The 18,729-nt window shown below is 36.6% G+C and overlaps 1 pseudogene; it reads right to left on the bottom strand.

Annotated features, from left to right (window-relative positions):
- Positions 1-2,992: 2,992 nt before the first annotated feature.
- Positions 2,993-18,729, bottom strand: part of LOC101437145 (heat shock cognate 71 kDa protein pseudogene) — a 65,114-nt pseudogene continuing 49,377 nt past the window's right edge.

Genomic DNA, 18,729 nt, shown 5'->3' with positions numbered 1-18,729 from the left:
GTTTCAAATATGTGACCTTCACATAATCTTTGAAAATAGCCTATATTTGGAAAACATATATATAAATTAAGTGCATTTACAAATGAGACAAGTAAATTCAATTTACAATGATTTTCAGTATTTATAAAGGAAGTTCTTAAATTCTGATTTGAGATGGATCTGAAGACAAAGGTTTTACAGTACAACAGTTACAGATAATAACAAAATGACCGGGCCAGTAAAGTACTAAGAAAGCAATCATACTTCTTGCGTACTTAATCTCGTTGATTCTCAATTTCTCCATTTGCAAAATATGAACTAAGCAAGAAAATGTACAGAAAATACTTATACAATTACTGTGGTAGATTGAATCATATCCCCTATGAAGACATGTTCAAGTTCTAAACACTGGTGCACCTGTGGGTGTGAACTCATTTGTAGACAGGATCTTCAAAGATCTTATTAAGATGAGGCCAGACTGAAACAGGGTGAGCTTTAATCCAGTAAGGGAGTCCTTAACAGTGAAGGCAATTTGGACATGGAAGTAAAAGCCATACGAGTAGCCCAAATGAAACAGATGGGCATGTGAAGAAGGCAGAGACTAATTGCCAGCAAGCTACCACCAGAATGCTACAGACTTTGGAGAAGATGTGACCTGCCAGTATCTTGATTTTGAACTTACTGCCTCAAATTGTGGTCCAATAAATTCCTTTAAGCCCTTCAGTGAATGGTATTTTGTTATAGCAACCATGGTAAACTAAGACAATCAGGCACATAGGCAAATAGTAAACATTGTTAAGTGTTCCTCATCATTGGCTCTGGCTTGTCATTCATAAACCTTTATTAAGGATGAACATGCAATGCAAAAGACTCTTTTAGATACCTGAGGACAATCTCAAGCTATGCCTAAAAGAGTATTTGGAGAGTTTATCTAATCAATCATTAAACCTTTTTAAATATATGTTTTTTAAGCAATGAGAGGAAACTACAAAATCTGCACTTGGGTTCTGTGTTTCTTTTTGGAAATGATGAAAATGTTCTAAAATTAGATTGTAGTAATCTAATTTGCAAAACAATATACTAAAACCATTGAAATGCACACTTGAAATGGGTGAGTTGTATGGTATATACTTATATCTCAAAACTCAATAAAGTCTGCCACTCTTAATAATTCTTTAAAGACATTATGGATATTTTGCACATGTGCCCTACTGTTTGAAAAGGCAAATTAGGGAAACACTGCCAGAAGGTATATCAGAGATAATTTCTATTATTTTGCAAACTCTAAGGTAGGTTCCTAATAGACCATTTTTCTAATCAAAACAGTTTTATGGGTTTTTTTTGTATACATATAACTTTAGTGTTAGAGAAGTTTTTAACACAACATCATGATTTCCCCAAGAAGCTCTCAACTTCATGTTTCTAACAGTAACTATGCTAGATTGCTTTGGTCCACATGCTACTTTTTATGTTCCAAAGGCATAAAGCCGTAAAACTGGACTCTGATCAGGATGACTGTCATCAACCAAGAAGTTCTGCCACACTGCTTCTTTAAAAATTAAACAACTCACTATATCTTATGAAGTCTCACCAGAGTGGGCCCTTGGCACACAATCAACCATGGTGATTGAACCATGGGGGTGAGGTCTTCTCTAACGGCTCTGTCTGAAGACAGCAGTCCTCTACTCTGGCTGCATCACAAATCCAATTTTATTTTTATCATTTACATACTTAGTCGGTAACAATTGTGGCTGATATAAGCCTGACTGAAAAACATTAATTTATAACATCCTTTTTACACTTGCTTGTCAGCAACTATTATCTCCGTGGAGGCGTGGGCAGTGAGACCCTGTTGTTTTCCATTCTGTGAGACTGATCACCAGAAATGCCAATCATGGTCTTCTGATAACAAAACTTGTGGAAAAGTATACTTCAGACAATTTGTTATTTCCTGTTTTTAAGCTTTACTTACATTTTTAGTAGTTCTTCAGTTTCTAAGTCTTACAGAAACACACCATTTCCTGTAAAAACATCTATTCGTGCATGATAGTCAAGGACAATAGGACCTAACAAAATATAAGACTCTCCTAGTGGCCCATTAAATTTGGTGAGAACCTTAGAAGATCTCAAGTTATATAGGTGTTAGGAGCAGGTTCAGCTTATGGCTATATAATCAAAATAACCTGCTATATAAATAAAGAGAATTAGTTTCACCAAATCAACCCAGTTTTCTGCTTTCCCACTCCGCAGAACACATCCCCAAATGAACTAAAGTAAACAGTTTTGGGTTTGGATTTTACCAACTTCTCTGCTCAGATGCAGTTTTTGATTTATCATCGTCCTTAAGAAGGATGTAAAGGCTCAGCCAGCTGAGGAGTCTGTGCCTGTGTGTCTCCTTATAGGAAAAGAATGCCACTGGGACATTGGGACCCACCTGGGGTTTCTGTTTTGCCTCACCAGATGCTCATCCTTCAGTATTAATAATGACTGCTGGGGCCATGACTTAGGTCAGTGTTTCTGAACAAGTCGGCTTACTACTGGAATGCAGCCACCACGATGGAAAAAAAGGAACAAGTCTTTCTGGGTGCCCAGGCTCCTCTTGCTGAAAACAAGTTTTTATCTGTTATTTTTATAAAAAATAATATTTAGTTTGTATTCTGGCTTTATAAATATCCACAGCTGGACCATATATCTATGATTGCTATGGTATTTCTTCCTTCTGTGTCCATTTTGTTTGTTTCCCCAGAGTTAACAAAAACCCCTATTTTGGGGATTTTTTTTTGCCAGTTTTAAATAGTTTGATTTAAGACATTGCATTTTCCACTTACAAAACATTGTTAATAAAGTACAGTGTTATATCCTTTCCCTGTGCACGTATTCTGTAGTCAAGTGTGGAGAATGCCCAGGAATTTTGTATAGCACCTAAACTTCCGACTGCCACAGAATGTGCTACAAATTTGTATCCTTCCATTTTTTACCATATAACAGTGCTAAGTTATATGTGCTGGTTGATTCAATCAACCTCTTCAATGGTGGGGCCAGAAGAGGCACCACCAGATGGAGGTACTCTACTACCAGGGAAGCCCCAGGCTTTCTCCCATGCTTCCTGCACTCTGGTAAAGCTTGGTAATGATGGGATTGACTACTTTCTCCAGATCTTTCTGCTAATGTTCAAATTTCTCCTTCTCTGCAGTCTTATTCTTTTTGAGCCAGTTGATGATTTAATTATACATCTCAAAAATCTTCTGTTTTTCTTTTATTTGATCTTGCCTTAAAGTTTTTCCTCTTCAACTGTAACTGTTGCTTTCATGCTAAATGCATAGGATTCAAGAAAATTCTTAGAAGACACCTTATCCCTCTGCTTTTCACCTTCAGGTTTGTACATCTCAACTTCTTGGACAATTAACTCAATGTCTTCTTCGCTCAAACAGCCCTTGCCATTATTAATGATACCCTTGTTCTTTTTTTCTGCTGTCCACAGCAGAGACATTGAGGATGACATTGGCATCGGTATCAAAGGTAACTTAAATCTGAGGAACACCATGGGTGGCAGGTGGTGTTCAAACTTGCCAAACAGGTTGTTATACTTGGTGATGGCAAGCTCATCTGCATAAACCTGAATGAGCACACCAGGCTGGTTATCAGAATATGTAGTGAAGGTCTGAGTCTGCATGGTGGGAATGGGAATGTTGCACTTGATGAAAGTCATGACTCCACCAGCAATTTCAATCCCAAGTGAAAGATATCAAGAGCAGCAAATCTAAACATTTACAGATTTGTCTCTAGATAGGATGGCTGCCTGGACAACTGTACCATAAGCAACAGACTCATTGGGGTTGATGCACTTGTTCACTTCTTTTCTGTTGATGAAGTCCTGGAGAAGTTACTGAATCTTGGGACTCTAGATAGAACTGCCCTACCAGGACACTATCATGGATTTGTGATTTGTCTAACTTCTCATCCCTAAGGGCTTTTTCCACAGGGTGCAAGGTGCTGTGGAACAGCTCAGCCTTCAGTTCTTCAAACCGGGCACAGGTAATGAAGGTATAGAAGTCGATTCCTTCATAGAGGGAATCAATCTTAATTTTTGGACTGGAAGAGAGGATGTGCATAGCTCATTCACAAGCAGTATAGAGGTGGTGGACAGTTCTCTTGTTCTCACTGATGTCCTTCTTAACCTTGAACTTAAACTCATCAATAAAATGTTTGACCATTGAGTTGCCAAAGTCTTCTCCACCTAAGTGAGTATCTCCAGCTGTAGATTTGATCTCAAAAATTCCATCTTCAGTAGTAAGGACTGCCACATCAAAAGTGCCACCTCCAAAGTCAAAGATCAGCATATTTCTTTCAGCACCAAACATTTTGTCTAAGCTATTAATACCAGTATTTTGGTTTCGATCTATCTTTCTATATACTTGACACTGTCAAATCTTAATTTTCTGTTAGTACAGAAAATCTGATTTTTGAAGATTCAGACATGAAGTAATCTCTTCTTCTTTCCTCCTGCCTTCCTCCTTCATTCTTTCCCACCTTCCCAACTCTCCTTCTCTCCATGCCCCCACTCTCCCACCCAGTGTTTTTCAAGGAGCCATCCATTCCTCTACTCCATCTGGATTGCTTGCTCTCTAGACCTGCTATACCACTGTTAAACTCTCTTTGCCATCCTCTGGGGAATTCCTTTAGTCTCTCTCCTGTACAAATCCCCTCTTTCCCCTATCTCATATCTTTTCTCTCTTGATTTTATCCTGCATATTGATAGATGATATCTTCTAGTAACTTCCTCATAAAGAAAGATAAATTTTCTTAAGACACTGCATGTCTGGAAATTAATTCTACTCATGCTTAGTTTGATTTTTTTTGCCTGGATATAGAATTCTATATTGGAATTAAGTTTCTTTCAGAATTTTGAAAATGCTGTTCCATGTTCTTCTAAATTCAAGATTGGATATTAAGAAATCTGATGTCATTCTAATACCTAGTCTATTACATGTGACCTGTTTTTAACCTTCTAACAGAAGCCCCTAAAATCTTTTTATCATCCCAGATACTAAAAAATTTTATAATAAAATGACAAAATTCCTTATGTCATTTTAAAGTAGAAATTCACGTCCTTCACTTCTGCAATATATTTCTTCTATCATTTTTTTGGATAAAACCTTCCCTTCTTTAATCCACCATCTTTTCTTTTTCTGACACAAACCTTACTTGTTTGTTGGACCTCATGGATTGAATCTTCTTATCTTTTTACTCTGCTTTATGGGAGATTTTCTCTATCTCCCTATTCTCCTGAATTATTTATTTATTTTATCATCTTTCTTAATTTCTAAGAGCTTTTATGTTCTAATTGTTCCATTTATTAACTCACTTTATAATTCTTCTGTTTCTTGGATAAAAGCATCTTTAATCCATGTGCATATTAATTATAATTTGAAGATTGTTTCCCACCTTCTCTTATTACTCTTACTGCTTTTTTTCTGTTTTGAAAGTTTCCACAGAGCTTGGTGATTCTTGTCTAAGTCCATATTTTAGGAGGAGGCTCTAAAGTCCCGTGTGGAAGCTGTGTTTATGGACAGGGTAGTTAATGGTGGATTTCTCAGATGGGACCTGGCCATTTCATTTTTGGGATATGCTTAAGTATGAGTATCTAAATGCATCTATTCTTGGGCCAGGAAGTTTCCCTGCAATTTCTTAATATCCTTTCTTCTGGTTCAAAGTTTGGTTAACAAGTTCTGGGAGTAGAGGAAGGAAAGGAAACTTGAGGGGTTGTCTTGCCATTTACCAAGTATAAACTTTCCCTTACTTGCCTGTGTTCGCCTCCACACTCATCACTGCCTCAAAGGAGTAAACACCCATTTTTCTGTTTGGGTAGAGAAAAACAGTAGAGTCCAATCGTGCTTAGCAATCATTTTGTTTTCAGCCTCACTTTACACCACTGCTTTCAGAAGTATCTGGTGACTATAATTCCTGAGGCTTGGGAGGAGGGGCAGATGATGAGGGGAGGGTTCTGTGATGTGAATCTGCATCTGCTTTCTTCTTCTTGGTTTCATTTCTTGTGCAACTCAGCTACACTGTCAGCTACTCCTCCTCCATCTGTTTTACAGCTTCTAAAATTTTGTTCTCATTTCCCACCTCCTGTGTTCTTATCTTCCATTCTCTTTTACCTTGTAGATTTATATCTTTTTAAAATTTCTTAACTGTCATTTTATTGGAGTTTTGGGAGAGAACGGAAATAAATGCAAGTGTTCTAACTGCCAAATTGCTTGACTAGACACTCAGAATTTATATTTAGCTCTATTTAACGCAATCTTGGTGGTTCTAGCCATTAGTTTAGCTTGGCAGGATCTTCCAGATACCAGTGCTATCATCCATCATACTTTATATCACCAAGCTTTGCAACACTTGCAAATCTATCATTTTGGAGAGTTCAGGAGAATATAGCTATTTTGTAATTTTTGAAGGTTTTTAGCACAACTGATAATTCTGCTCTCCACATCCAAGTTTAGATGCCCTGTGTATAGCCTCCATAGAGTCAGTACCATAACCTTTTGTTCTTGAATTGGAACCACAGCATCTTAGAAATTAATTAGGATATTTGAAGCAAATGCTTCCCTACCCCACTTCCGCTTATCTATAACCAAGGATATCTATTACCTCTCTATTTTCAATAGCATCGTGGGGCTAGAACTTAATTGGCTGGTATGGCTAATCAGGGGGTAAGCAGCTGATAGCTCTTACTTGTATTTCACTGCCTCACACTTTTTAGACTCATCTACTATGCCTATTGATTGCATCTACTTATTAGATATTAAAAGTGGCCCCTTAGGCATACATACAGAATTTCCACAGGTAGATGGGTTTAAATCAATTCAGTTGAAGATGCCAGAATATTCTAGACAGATCAAAGACTTCCTCACAAATGCAAGAAAGGTCAACTTGGAGCAAAGGAGTAAAGCTCCAAATGTGATACATTTCATTTCATTCAAATCTCTAAAGTGAAATAATATAGAATTCAAGAGCTGAAACTAAGTTTCTCTATAAATTAATTTCATTAGCAACTTTGAAGTTCAAATATTTCTCCAGCTTTGTTTACTTGCAGACAGCTAGTTTTAATACTATAGTCTGTGACTTATTCCAACCCTCATCTATTTTGACGTTGTTATTTTTTATTCTTTTGATTATTGTCAAAATTATCATTGTACACTCTATATTTTCTCCTACCCTCTTAGGTGAAACTATTTTTTTTTTAATTCACAGGAAGATACAACACCTGAAAACTAAATACATAGTAGTCACACTTCTCGTCTTTCACTTTCAAGTTACAAATGCATAAAGCCAATAAAATTAACATTAAAATAAAAATAAAAATTAACAGTTACCAATTCCCCTTTTAAAATTGTCTACCCTGAAAAAAAAAGAAATTGAACTGTATCCAAGTTAGTTTGGTTTTTAAATAGCCTCTATGCATTTTTGCTTTCATTCAAGAATTCAAATTTTTTAAATTAAAAACTGGTCTGGTTTATTTGGAAATTATTCTGAAAGATTTACAACAGTCCTTCAGTAATAACAGTGGTTTCTGGAGGGGAAATGAAAAGTTTCATGTCAACTCAAGTCTTAAATAGCAGTGAATGCAATTACAGCACTGCCTCACAGTCCTTTAGACTCCCTTAGTTCTAATAAGTCTTTTCTAAAATAGAGTTCCAGAAGACCAGGTGATAGGAATGTCCACCCGCCAACTGCCAAGCACTGTCAGCCCTCAGGAGAGCAGCTAGCCCTGCTGATAACTTGTGGTTTCTCTGAGCAGGCACTCTACCTTGTAGCATTAGCTCTTTTCTCTTGGCCTTAGAGAAAGCCTGGATGACAGGAAGCAATCAGAAGCAAATGCTGGTGTATCTGGTGTATCTGAAGTGCAGTGCAGGCAAATGAGTGAGAGGCATCATAATTCTCAATCATGTGCTCAAGATTGTGATATAGCTCTCACTGCTATTATTGCAAGGGTTTCCCACCCCACCATTTCTTATTAAAGATAGTTTATGAACGGAAGAAAGAAATACAATACATTTTATCTAACTTCACGAGAGGCGTTAGTACTTAGACATGTGGGGACATTATTAAAATAAAATTGTTCTAATTGTATAGCAACCTGTAATTACATATTGCAATTAGTCCAGGGCAGTTCAAGTGTGATTCATTATTTCACTAATGTTTCTTTGTTATTTCTTTCTATTTTAGTGGGAACTCTTCCAGTAGTGGGGGTAGAGAGAGAGAGAGACATAAATTCTTGACAATTTTTCTTTGATGAAACAATTTAAATAGACAAAAGACTTTTACAGCAATAGTTAAAATGAGTGTTAACATTACTAGATGAAAGCTAATCTGAACAGAAGTACTCATGCAGCATATGCAATTAAAATATTATTTGCAGCATGATAACTAATAATAGCAGACATTCCCATCAGCACTCAGAGAGTGAAGTAAATGTTTTCTTTATGTTGAAAGATATTGTAAATACAGACATAATAAAGGATTATTTTCTCCAAGATTTTGTGCTATAATAGCTGGGTAATGTTGGGAGGGCACACATGTCACATTTCCACAACCACCCCCCCCCCAAATTGGCTTTAAATTTTTAAATGCCTGGAGGCAGTGAATAAGGTGAGGGGTCTGGTTTATAAGGACTTGATATATTATTCTTCCTTGAGAAAGCAAGAAAGGAAAAAAACATCAAGATTTTTGCCAGAGGGAGAGAAACATAAACTGTTCCTGGTAACATAAAACCGAAGTGGGCTAATGACAGAGCAAAGGCTTGGAAGAGAATGCTGTGATGGAGAGCCTCATGGATGCCCACAGCTCCTGGGATCCTGCCTTCTCTCCCTGTGGGCACATCGTATTCACTAGTGCATTCCAGTCACATCTACACTGACTGCAGGAGAATCTTATCACAGTGTTATCTCTGTGACTGTTCTTCAGCTTGTCGAAATTTCCTACACAACTTGCTTGCAGAAACAGAAGGGTTTATGCGCTGGGTTAAATGGCATTTTCATGTTGATGGAAAATCACTTTGAAAAATCCTTATTTTCCTTTTTGCACCATATTATTGCATGCATTTTTAAAAAGAAGGGCTTAGCTTTATTAGCAGTAGATGACGGAGCATTTCTGTCCCACGACATTCTAATTTTGAAAAATTTTAAAGATTTCTTTTTCTTTATATTGGGATACATCCTCTGTCTTGAGATGTTCCAAGCTGATGTGAAAACTGAAGTACGAATGTCTCATACAGGCAAGGAAAATTGCGGGTATAACTTTTTTAGCATTTGCTGTAAAAGTACCACCAGAGTCACTGAATTACATACTTATTTCTTTTTTGATAGATGGACATTTGAACACCAGAAAAAAAATAAGAGCTCTGATGTTGGAGCCTAAGGTGAGAGGTAAAAAGTGATTACCCATAAATTAGAGCATGTAGACTGTGGCTTTATGAAGCAGGTGGGTAGGAGAGAGACCGTTCTAACTAATGGTACTAGAGAAGCTAGGTTACAAAAGGCAGACACAGGCCAAGATGTACTGAGGGCCAGTATGTCACCAGAACCTAAGAAGCCAGTCACCTCTTTAGGGCACTGTGATAGAAATGTGTGCTTAGCCACCAACAGGAAAGCAGCTACCTCACTTTTTACTGGGTGTCTCGAGCTGACTCTCAGAGCATCTGTCCACTATGTAGTCAGTGATGCTTTTTCTATATAGTTAGAAACTTCACTGAAAGAAAGATATCCAATCATTTACTAATCAGTTTTTAATATCATGGCTTACCAAATTCTTGTCAAGCTACAATAGAGAATTTTTTCAGAGAGATAGAAACATCTGGGCTTATCATATGAAGAGTCAACTACCGCTGTTCATTTTTGTGGGTATGAGGTCTTGTGTTACTTGTTTTGGGAGTAAATTCATTGCTGAGAAGGAGGAAAGGCAAGGGGTAAAAGGGAGGAGGCACGTAAGTATAAAAGCAGAGAGGGATTGAAAAGAGCAATAGGAAATGCTTTAAATCTTGATTTAATAAAATTATGGGTCCTTAGTTCCAGAGCCCCTAATCAGATCAAAGCTGGTTTCTTGTGTTCTTCCTTATCTCAGGAAAACCCTACATTTTGGAGCCCCTCCAAACTGGCTGCACCAGTTAAATTTTCTCTGTCTGAACTGGGCAAGACTGGATATTTCTGCCCAGAGTCACTGTTGGTATTCTAGACTCTCAGGTTCACTGAGGACCATAGTGTGTTTTAGAGATAGCGTAGTCTACAGCAACTTCCACCTGCTGCAGAGTACAAGAAACTCAAACAGGCTTCCTGTTCTTGTCTGTGCACAGATTGGTCTTTTCAACCCAAGAACCTGAAGTCTATACCACTTTCACCCCCAAAATATTAGATAGGTCTTATTTTTCTTTCTCTTTTACATTCATAACAGAAAATTCTACCAAAAAAAAAAAAAAAAAGGGCACTATTGCAAATCCACAAGATTTTACAACTTTGTAAATCTCTGCTTTCCTGGAAAATTTCTGATATATGACTTAATCTTTATATTTTGTCACTTTTTCAATTTTTCATTATACTGTCCATGTTCATAGCCTCATATGTGATTTGATGACAAAGAGAACCTATTTTTCTCTTTTGTTTCTTCTGCTTGGCTTGATCATGGTCAGGGCCCTCTCCTTTGCCTCTTTGCATCTTTTGTCCCCAGCCCAGAGCCTGCCACACAATAGGCACCCTACAAATTAAAAAAAAAAAGGAAATGTAGGGTACTGTATTAATCAGCCAAAGGAGTGCTGATGCAAAATACCAGAAATTGGTTGGTTTTTATATTTATTTAGGGTAGGAGCTTACAGATAGCAGGCCAAAAAGCATAAGTTACTTCCCTCACTAAAGTCTGTTCTCACGTGGTGGAGCAAGATGACTACCTACATCGGCAAGGGTTTAGGCTTCCTGGATTCCTCTGGGCTCAGCTACTCTGTTTTTTCCATAAAATCAGCTGTAGATTATCAGGCAAGTGGCTCTGTCTCTCTCTCCCTGGGACTCCAGCTGTAGCATCAAACTCCAACATTAGAACTCCAACTTTAGAAGCCCTCAACTCTGTCCTTTGCCATGCCTTTTATCTGTGAGTACCCACCAAGGGGTGGGGACTTAATGCCCTAATCATAGCTCAATCATACCCAGGTACAGATCAGATTACAAACATAATCCAATATCTATTTTTGGAATTCATAACCATGTCAAACTGCTACAGATAGAATTAACAAATTTTCTATAAAACCTAGTAGATTATTTCCTACTTGTGCCTTAAAGCTTTAAAGTAGTTTCACATAGATTTCTTCACAGTGCAAGTACTTTCACATTCAATCATTTTTTAAAAATACACATTTTTTAAAAAGACACTTATTTTATGCAAATGTTACATAAAAAATGTAAGGGATTCCCATATATGCCACTCTCTCCCCCTCCCACATTTTCCCACATTAACAGCATCCTTCATTAGTGTGGTGCATTTGTTGTGATTGATGAACACATTTTGTAGCATTGCCACTAAGCATGAATTATAGTTTACATTGTAGTTTACACTCTCTCCTGCACAATTTTGTAAGTTATGACAAGATTTATAATGGCCTGTATCTGTCATTGCAATGTCATTCTGGACAATTCCCAAGTCTCAAAAATGCCTCCATATTACATCTGGTTTTCCCTCTCTCTGCCCTCAGAACCTCCAGTGGCCACAGTCTCCACATTAATGATAAAAGTATTCCGTTGCTAGAATCACAATAAGTCTATAGTAGAATACCAGTAAATCTACTCTAGTCTACTGTTCATTCCCCAATCCTGAGGATTCTGGGGTGGTGATGCACACTCCACCTCAAGAGCCCCACTCTTTGGGGTAGTGTCTAATTTGGCAGTCAATGAGATCTTGCTGAGACATGAATAAGCATAACCTCTGGAATGACCTCCCAACTCAGTAAGAAGTCTCTGAGCCACATAAACTCATTTGTCTTTACAATTTCCCCATTTTGGTCAAAGTCATTTTCCAGCTGCATTGCTAGTTGGTGCTTGGTAGTAATCCCTTGGTGCAGGGAGGTTCATCCCTTGGAGTCATGTCCCATACTAGGGGGAAGTTATTGCATTTATATGCTGAGTTTAGCTTAGAAAGAGGTCACATTTGAGCAACAAGGAGGCTCTCAGGTGGTAATTCTTAGGCACCCTATAATACTAGGCTAAGTTTCAATTTCAAGAGTAAAGGTTCACAAGCATGGTCATCAATAACAAGGGCCTGTCATTGGACCATCCTCCTTTACTAGCCATTGCCTCATTACTTGGGGGATTCTTGCTGTTCTGTTAGAAAATGTGGCAGAGCTCCCCAGGATGGGAATTCAGTATTCTTTGTGTTATTGTTTGACTCTTGAACCACTGTGACAATGCCCATGAAATTTTGAAAATATTTATATGCTTTATATGTATGCCCAGTTTAACCTCCTCCCTTGTATCCCCCATCACTGACACCACACACAAATGATCCTCCCCTGCCACAGCTGTAACCATTCTGTGAGCCAAATCTTCATCAAAAATTAAGCCAATAAAATAGCCAATACAATTAATGAGGAAATGAAATTATAGTTTTAAAAATAAATAAAATTTTAAAAATTTTAAAATTTTAAAAAATTTTAAAAATTTGGGATAATAAAAAATAATGAAAAATATAGATTTTTTTTTTGATATTTTACCTTTCATCACTGTAAGATGTGTTGTCCTTTATGTACAGTGACATTTTCTTCCATTTATTCCCCCAGGGTCTTACCTTTTTCATTTTGTCTTCAAAGAAGTTTTAGATCACAGAAAAATCACATACAGAATATAGGGGACTTCCATATACCCAACATCCTCCCCTTTTCCCCCTTCCCCTATTAATAACATTTTATATATGTATGGTACATTTGTTTCAACTGATGTACAAATATTGAAACATAGCTACCAACCATGGCCAATGATTTACATTATCATTTACATTTTGGACACTCCCTGGAAGCCTGCCCCAGGTGCTCCCTCTCCCAAATGACCCCTACATCCAACATTCAAACAGTAACCTTACCTTGCCCTATTGCCAAAAGATCCTTCCCAACATTGTTGTTTCATCCATATATCCACCAATACCCAGTGTTCACCTGCTCCCTCCCCTAAACTTCCCTCAAGTTCCATGGACATTCCAACCCACCCTCCATACCCTACCCCCCCCCATCAGACCTGCACTGCCTAACCCAATATTTTCACTGCACCAGTGTATGCCTCCCAATTGCACGACTACACGTTTCCACCTTATCATAGATTTTGCCATATGGGCATTGGCTCACAAACTTATTTCTTTCTATTTCCAGTAACCCTATCTTCCAGTCTCTAGGTCTTTCAGTTTGCTCAATTTGCCTAATTCATATCAGTAATGTCATGTAATATTTATTCTTCAGTACCTGGGTTGCTTCACTCAACATAAGGTCCTCAAGATTCATGCATGTTACCCCATGTGTTAACACTGTATTCCTTTTTACACCTGAGTAATATTCCATTATATTAATATGTATACATCACAATTTGTTTATCCATTCATCTGTTGAAGGGCATTTGGCTTGACTCCAACTTTTGGCAAAAGTGAATAATGCCACACTGAACATTGGTGAGCATATATCTGTTTGTGTCCTTGCTTTCAATTCTTCTGAGTATATACCCAGTAGTGGAATTGCTGATCATATGACAGTTCTATAATCAGTTTTCTGAGGAACTGCCATACTGTCCTCCACAATGCCTGCACCATTTTGCATTTCCACCAGCAGTGAATGAGGGTTTCCATTCCTCCACATTTTCCCCAAACACTTGTAGCCCTCTTTTTTTTTAATAACCGCCAGTCTAACAGATGTGAGATGATATCTCATTGTAGTTTTGATTTGCATTTACTTTATAGCTAGTGATGTTGAACATCTTTTCATGTGCTTTTTAGCCATTTCTATTTCTTCTTTGGAGAAGCGTCTATTCAAATCACTTGTCCATTTTTAAAATGGGTTGTTAGTCTTTTTATTTTTGAGGTGTAGGATTTCTTTATGTATACTGGGTATTAGGCCCTATCAGATATATGGTTACCAAATATTTTCTCCTATTGAGTAGGCTGCTTTTTAGTTTCTTGACAAACTCCTTTGTGGTGCAAATGTTTTTAATTTTGAGAAGGTCCCATTCATCTACTTTTTCTTTCAGTGCTCATGCTTTGAATGTGAAGTTCATGAAACCATTTCCTATTAGAAGATCCCGTAGATGCTTCCCTACATTATCTTTCAAAGTCTTTAGAGTCTTAGCTTTTATATTTAGATCTTTGATCTATTTTGAATTAATTTTTGTATAAGGTGTGAGATGGTGTTACTTTCACTCTTTTGGATATGGATATCCAGTTCTCCAAGCACCATTTGTTGAAGAGGCCATTCTCTCCCAGTTGAATGGGCTTGATGACCTTTTTAAAGATCAGTTGACTGCATATGTAGAGATCTATATCGGAACTCTCAGTTTTGTTTCATTGGTCAGTACATCTACACTTGTGCCAACACCATACAGTTTTGACTATTGTAACTTTGTAGTATATTTTAAAGTCAGGTAGTGAAGAAGGATGGTCCAGTGATGGGGGTTTGATACTGATGACTATGCTTATGAACCTGCTGCACTTAAAATTTCAACTTGACTTAGTGTTCAGGGTGCCTTAGAATTACCTCCTGAGAACCTCCATGTTGCACAAATTTGGTCACTTTCTAAGAAAAACTCAGCATATAAATGCACTACCTTTGCCCCAGCATGGGACATGACTCCTGGGGGTGAACCTCCATGGTGCCAAGGGATTACTACCAAGAACCGGCTGGTGATGCAACTAGAAAAAGACTTTGAATAAAAGGGGGAAATGGTAAAGGCAAATGATTTTTTATGGCTAAGAGACTTCAAAATGAGTCAGCAGGTCATCAGAGGGATCACATTTATGCATGTTTCAGCAGGCTTTCAGAGACAGCCAAAGTAGATACAATCCCAGGTAGTCAGCATACTATCAAGATTAATTCTTTTAATGCACAAAGATTCTGAATACTTACGAAGTCCCATTTATCTATAGTTTGTTGTTTTTGGTTTTGGTATATATATAAAGCCCAAGAAACCATTGCCTAACACAAGGACCTGAACATATTTCCCTATGTCCCTTCTAGGAGTTTTATAGTTATAATTCTATCTTTAAGTCTTTGATCCTGTTTTTTTTATAAACTTAATTTTTTGAGAAGTTTTAGATTACAGGAAAGTTACATTGAAAGTGTACCTTTCATATTTTCCCCTATTAGTAACATCTAACATTAATTTGTTACAATTGATGAACCAATATTGAAGAATTGCTACAGGCCAAGGTTGATATTTTACATTATGGTTTAGTGGGGTCAATAGTACTGGAGTGTTAGTAGGATTGGGAAGGTGAGTTGGGTAATCTGTGGAGCTCAGGGGAGGGCTGGATGGAGGAATAGGTGAATGTGTGGTTTGTGAAATCTGGGGAGGCTGCAGACTGTGGGTTGAGGGTCCATTTTGAGTCATTTTTTGTATTTGACTTGAGATAGGAGAAGACCTTCATTTTTTTGCATATGGATAGCCAGTTTTTCCAGCAGCATTTCTTGAAAAGTCTTTTCTTTCCCCCTTGTGTGAGCTTGGCAGCCTTATAAAAAATCAATTAACAATAGATACAAGGAATTATTTTGAACTCTTAATTTCATTCTTTTGGTATATATGTTTGTCCTTATGCCAGAACCACAGTTTTGATTACTGTGGCATTGTAATGAGTTTTAAAATTGGGAAGCGTGAGTCCTTCTACTTTGTTCTTCCTTTTCAAATGGATATTTCAGGTCATTTACCCTTCCATAGAAATTTGATAATTGGATTTTCCATTTCTGATTTTTTAAAAAGGCTGTTGGAATTTTGATTGTGATCACATTGATTCTATGCATTGCTTTGGGTAAAATCAATTATATTTACTCTTTCAATCCATGAATACTGATAGTCCTTCTATTTTTTTCAGTATCTTTGATTTCATTTAACAATGTTTTGTAGTTTTCTGAATACAAGTCCTTTACATCCTTGGTTAAATGCTGAATAATGGTGTTGAATATGGCAACCTTGCCTTGTTCCTGAACTTAAGGGGAAATGTTTCAATTTTCACCATTGAATATGGTTTCTATTCCTAATTTTCTGAGAGTTTTTATGAAGAAGGGGTGCTGGATTTTGTCAAATACCTTCTCTATATCAGTTGGGGTGATCATGTGTTTTTCTTCCCTTTGTTCAAGTAATATATTATTCTATTAATATATTTTCTTATGTTAAACCACCATTGCATACCTGGGATAAATCTCACTTGATCATGGTATGTAAATCTTTTAATATACTGTTGGATCCCATTTGCTAGTACTACATTGAGGATTTTGGGTCTATATTCATAAGGGATATATTGGAATTTATTTTTCTTTTCTTGTGATATATTAATTTGGCTTTCATGTTAGGGTGATCTTGGACTCACAGAAGGAGTTAGTAAGTGTTCCTTCCTTTTCAGTTTTTTTTTATGGAAGAGTTTGAGAAGGATAGTTGTTCATTTTTGAAAGATTTGGTAAAATTCACCAATGAAGAAATCTGATCTTGGGATTTCCTTTATTGGGAGTATTTTGATTGCTGATTCAATCTTTTTACTAGTTATTGGATTGCTGAGGTCATCACTTTCTTCTTGAGAAAATGTGGATAGTCTATGTGTGTTAGGAATTTGTCCAGTTAATCTAGTTTATTGATTTGTTGATGTATAATTGTTCATAATATCCTCTTATAAAACTTTTTATTTCTTTGGGGTTGACAGTAAAGTCCTTCCTTTCATATCTATTTTAGTTATTTGCATCATTTCTCAATTTTTTCTTTGTCAGTCAAATTAAAGTTTGATGTTTTCAAAGAACTATGTTTTTGGCTTTGTTGAGTCTATTTTTTTCCCTCTGTTTCATTTTTTATCTCTACTCTAATCTTTCTTATTTCCTTCATTCTCTCACTTTGGATTTAGTTTGTTCTTTCTTTAGTTCCTCCAGGTGTGTTCAGATATGAGATCTTTCTTCTTCTTTAAAATAAGCATTTAGATATAAATTTCCCTCTCCATACTGCCTTTGTTGCCTCCGAAAAGTTTTGGCTTCTTGTGTTTTGTTTTAATTTGCCATATGATTTTTCCTAATTTCCCTTGTGGTTTCTTTTTTGACCTATTGGTTGCTTGTATTGTTTAATTTCTGCATCTTTAAAAAAAAAAATTCCAGTTTTCTCTCTGTTGTTGATTTCTAGCTTCATTCTATTGTGAATGGAAAAACATATTGTATGATTAAATATTTTAAAATGTATTGAGACTTGTTTTGTGACCTAACATATGGTCTGTCCTGGGGAATGACCAATGTGTACTAAAGAAGAATGTGTATTCTGTATGTTTTGGAGTGAAGTGTTCTATATATGTCTCTTAAGTCTAGTGGTTTCTAGTACTGTGTCCAAATCTGCTATTACCTTATTGATATTCTGTCTTGATGTTTTATCTGTTACTGAAAATGGTATACTGAAGTCTCCTCCTATTAAAGTAGGATCCTTTATTTCCCCTTTCACCTCTGTCAATATTTGTTTCATAGATTTTGGGACCCTATTGTTAGGTGCATATATATTTCTAATTATGTCTTCTCTTTGAATTGACCCTTTTCTTTCTTTCTTTCTTAACTAATTGCATGGAATATTTTTTCTCTCATTTCACATTCAGCTTACTTGTGTCTTTGAGTTGAAGGTGAGTCTCTTGTACAGAGCATATAGTTATGTCATGTTCTCTCATCCAATCTGCCCATCCTGACTTTTGATTAAACAGTTCAGCCTACTTACATTTAAAATAAGTTCTGAGAATATAGAACTTTTCTGCCATTTTGCTGTTATAAGTCTTATGCCCTTCCCCCCTCAATTCTTCTGTTAATACCTAATTTAATATTTACATGACTCCTTTGTATTGTACAATTTTGAGTCCCCTTTCATCTTTTACATATTTTTCATGTTTTCTTTCTTGTTTCCATGGGGTTTAAATTTAATATCCTAAATCAAGAATCATCCTGTTTGATTTAATACAAATTTAACTTCAGTGGCACATACATACACTGTCTTTTCTCCTTCCATACCCCCACCTTTTTGTTTTGCTATAAATTATATATTTATATATTATATATTTAGACCAATATATTTATCCTTACTTTTTATGCCTTTGCATTTTAGAACCTGTAAGATGTAAAAAAGTTGTATTATGTGTCAAAATATAAAATACAATAGTACTGGAATTTAAAATTACCCATATGGTTACTGTGTTTGTTAGGCTAATGTGTCAACTTGGTCAGATAACTGTGCCAAGTTGTTTGGTCAAGCAAGCACGGGCTAATTGTAATAGAAAGACATTTCATAAACTTTAATCATCAGTGAGATGATTGCATAGGTGGCTGATTAAATCTACCATCATATAAGGAGATTGCTGTCAGCAATGAATGATGTCTCACTCAAAGAGTTGAAGTCCTTAAAAGAAGTGATTTTAACATTCAGAGAGAGAATCCCCATCTCTACTTCAGATAGCCAGTTTCTCCTGGGGAATTTAACAAGCACCTTCATCTGAGTCCCTGGTTTGTAGCCTGCCCTATGG

Source organism: Dasypus novemcinctus, chromosome 4 (genome assembly GCF_030445035.2).
Source record: "Dasypus novemcinctus isolate mDasNov1 chromosome 4, mDasNov1.1.hap2, whole genome shotgun sequence".
Classification (NCBI taxonomy): Eukaryota; Metazoa; Chordata; class Mammalia; order Cingulata; family Dasypodidae; genus Dasypus; species Dasypus novemcinctus.
Note: the sequence above shows the minus strand (reverse complement) of the source record. Positions and strands in the feature narration are given on the sequence as shown.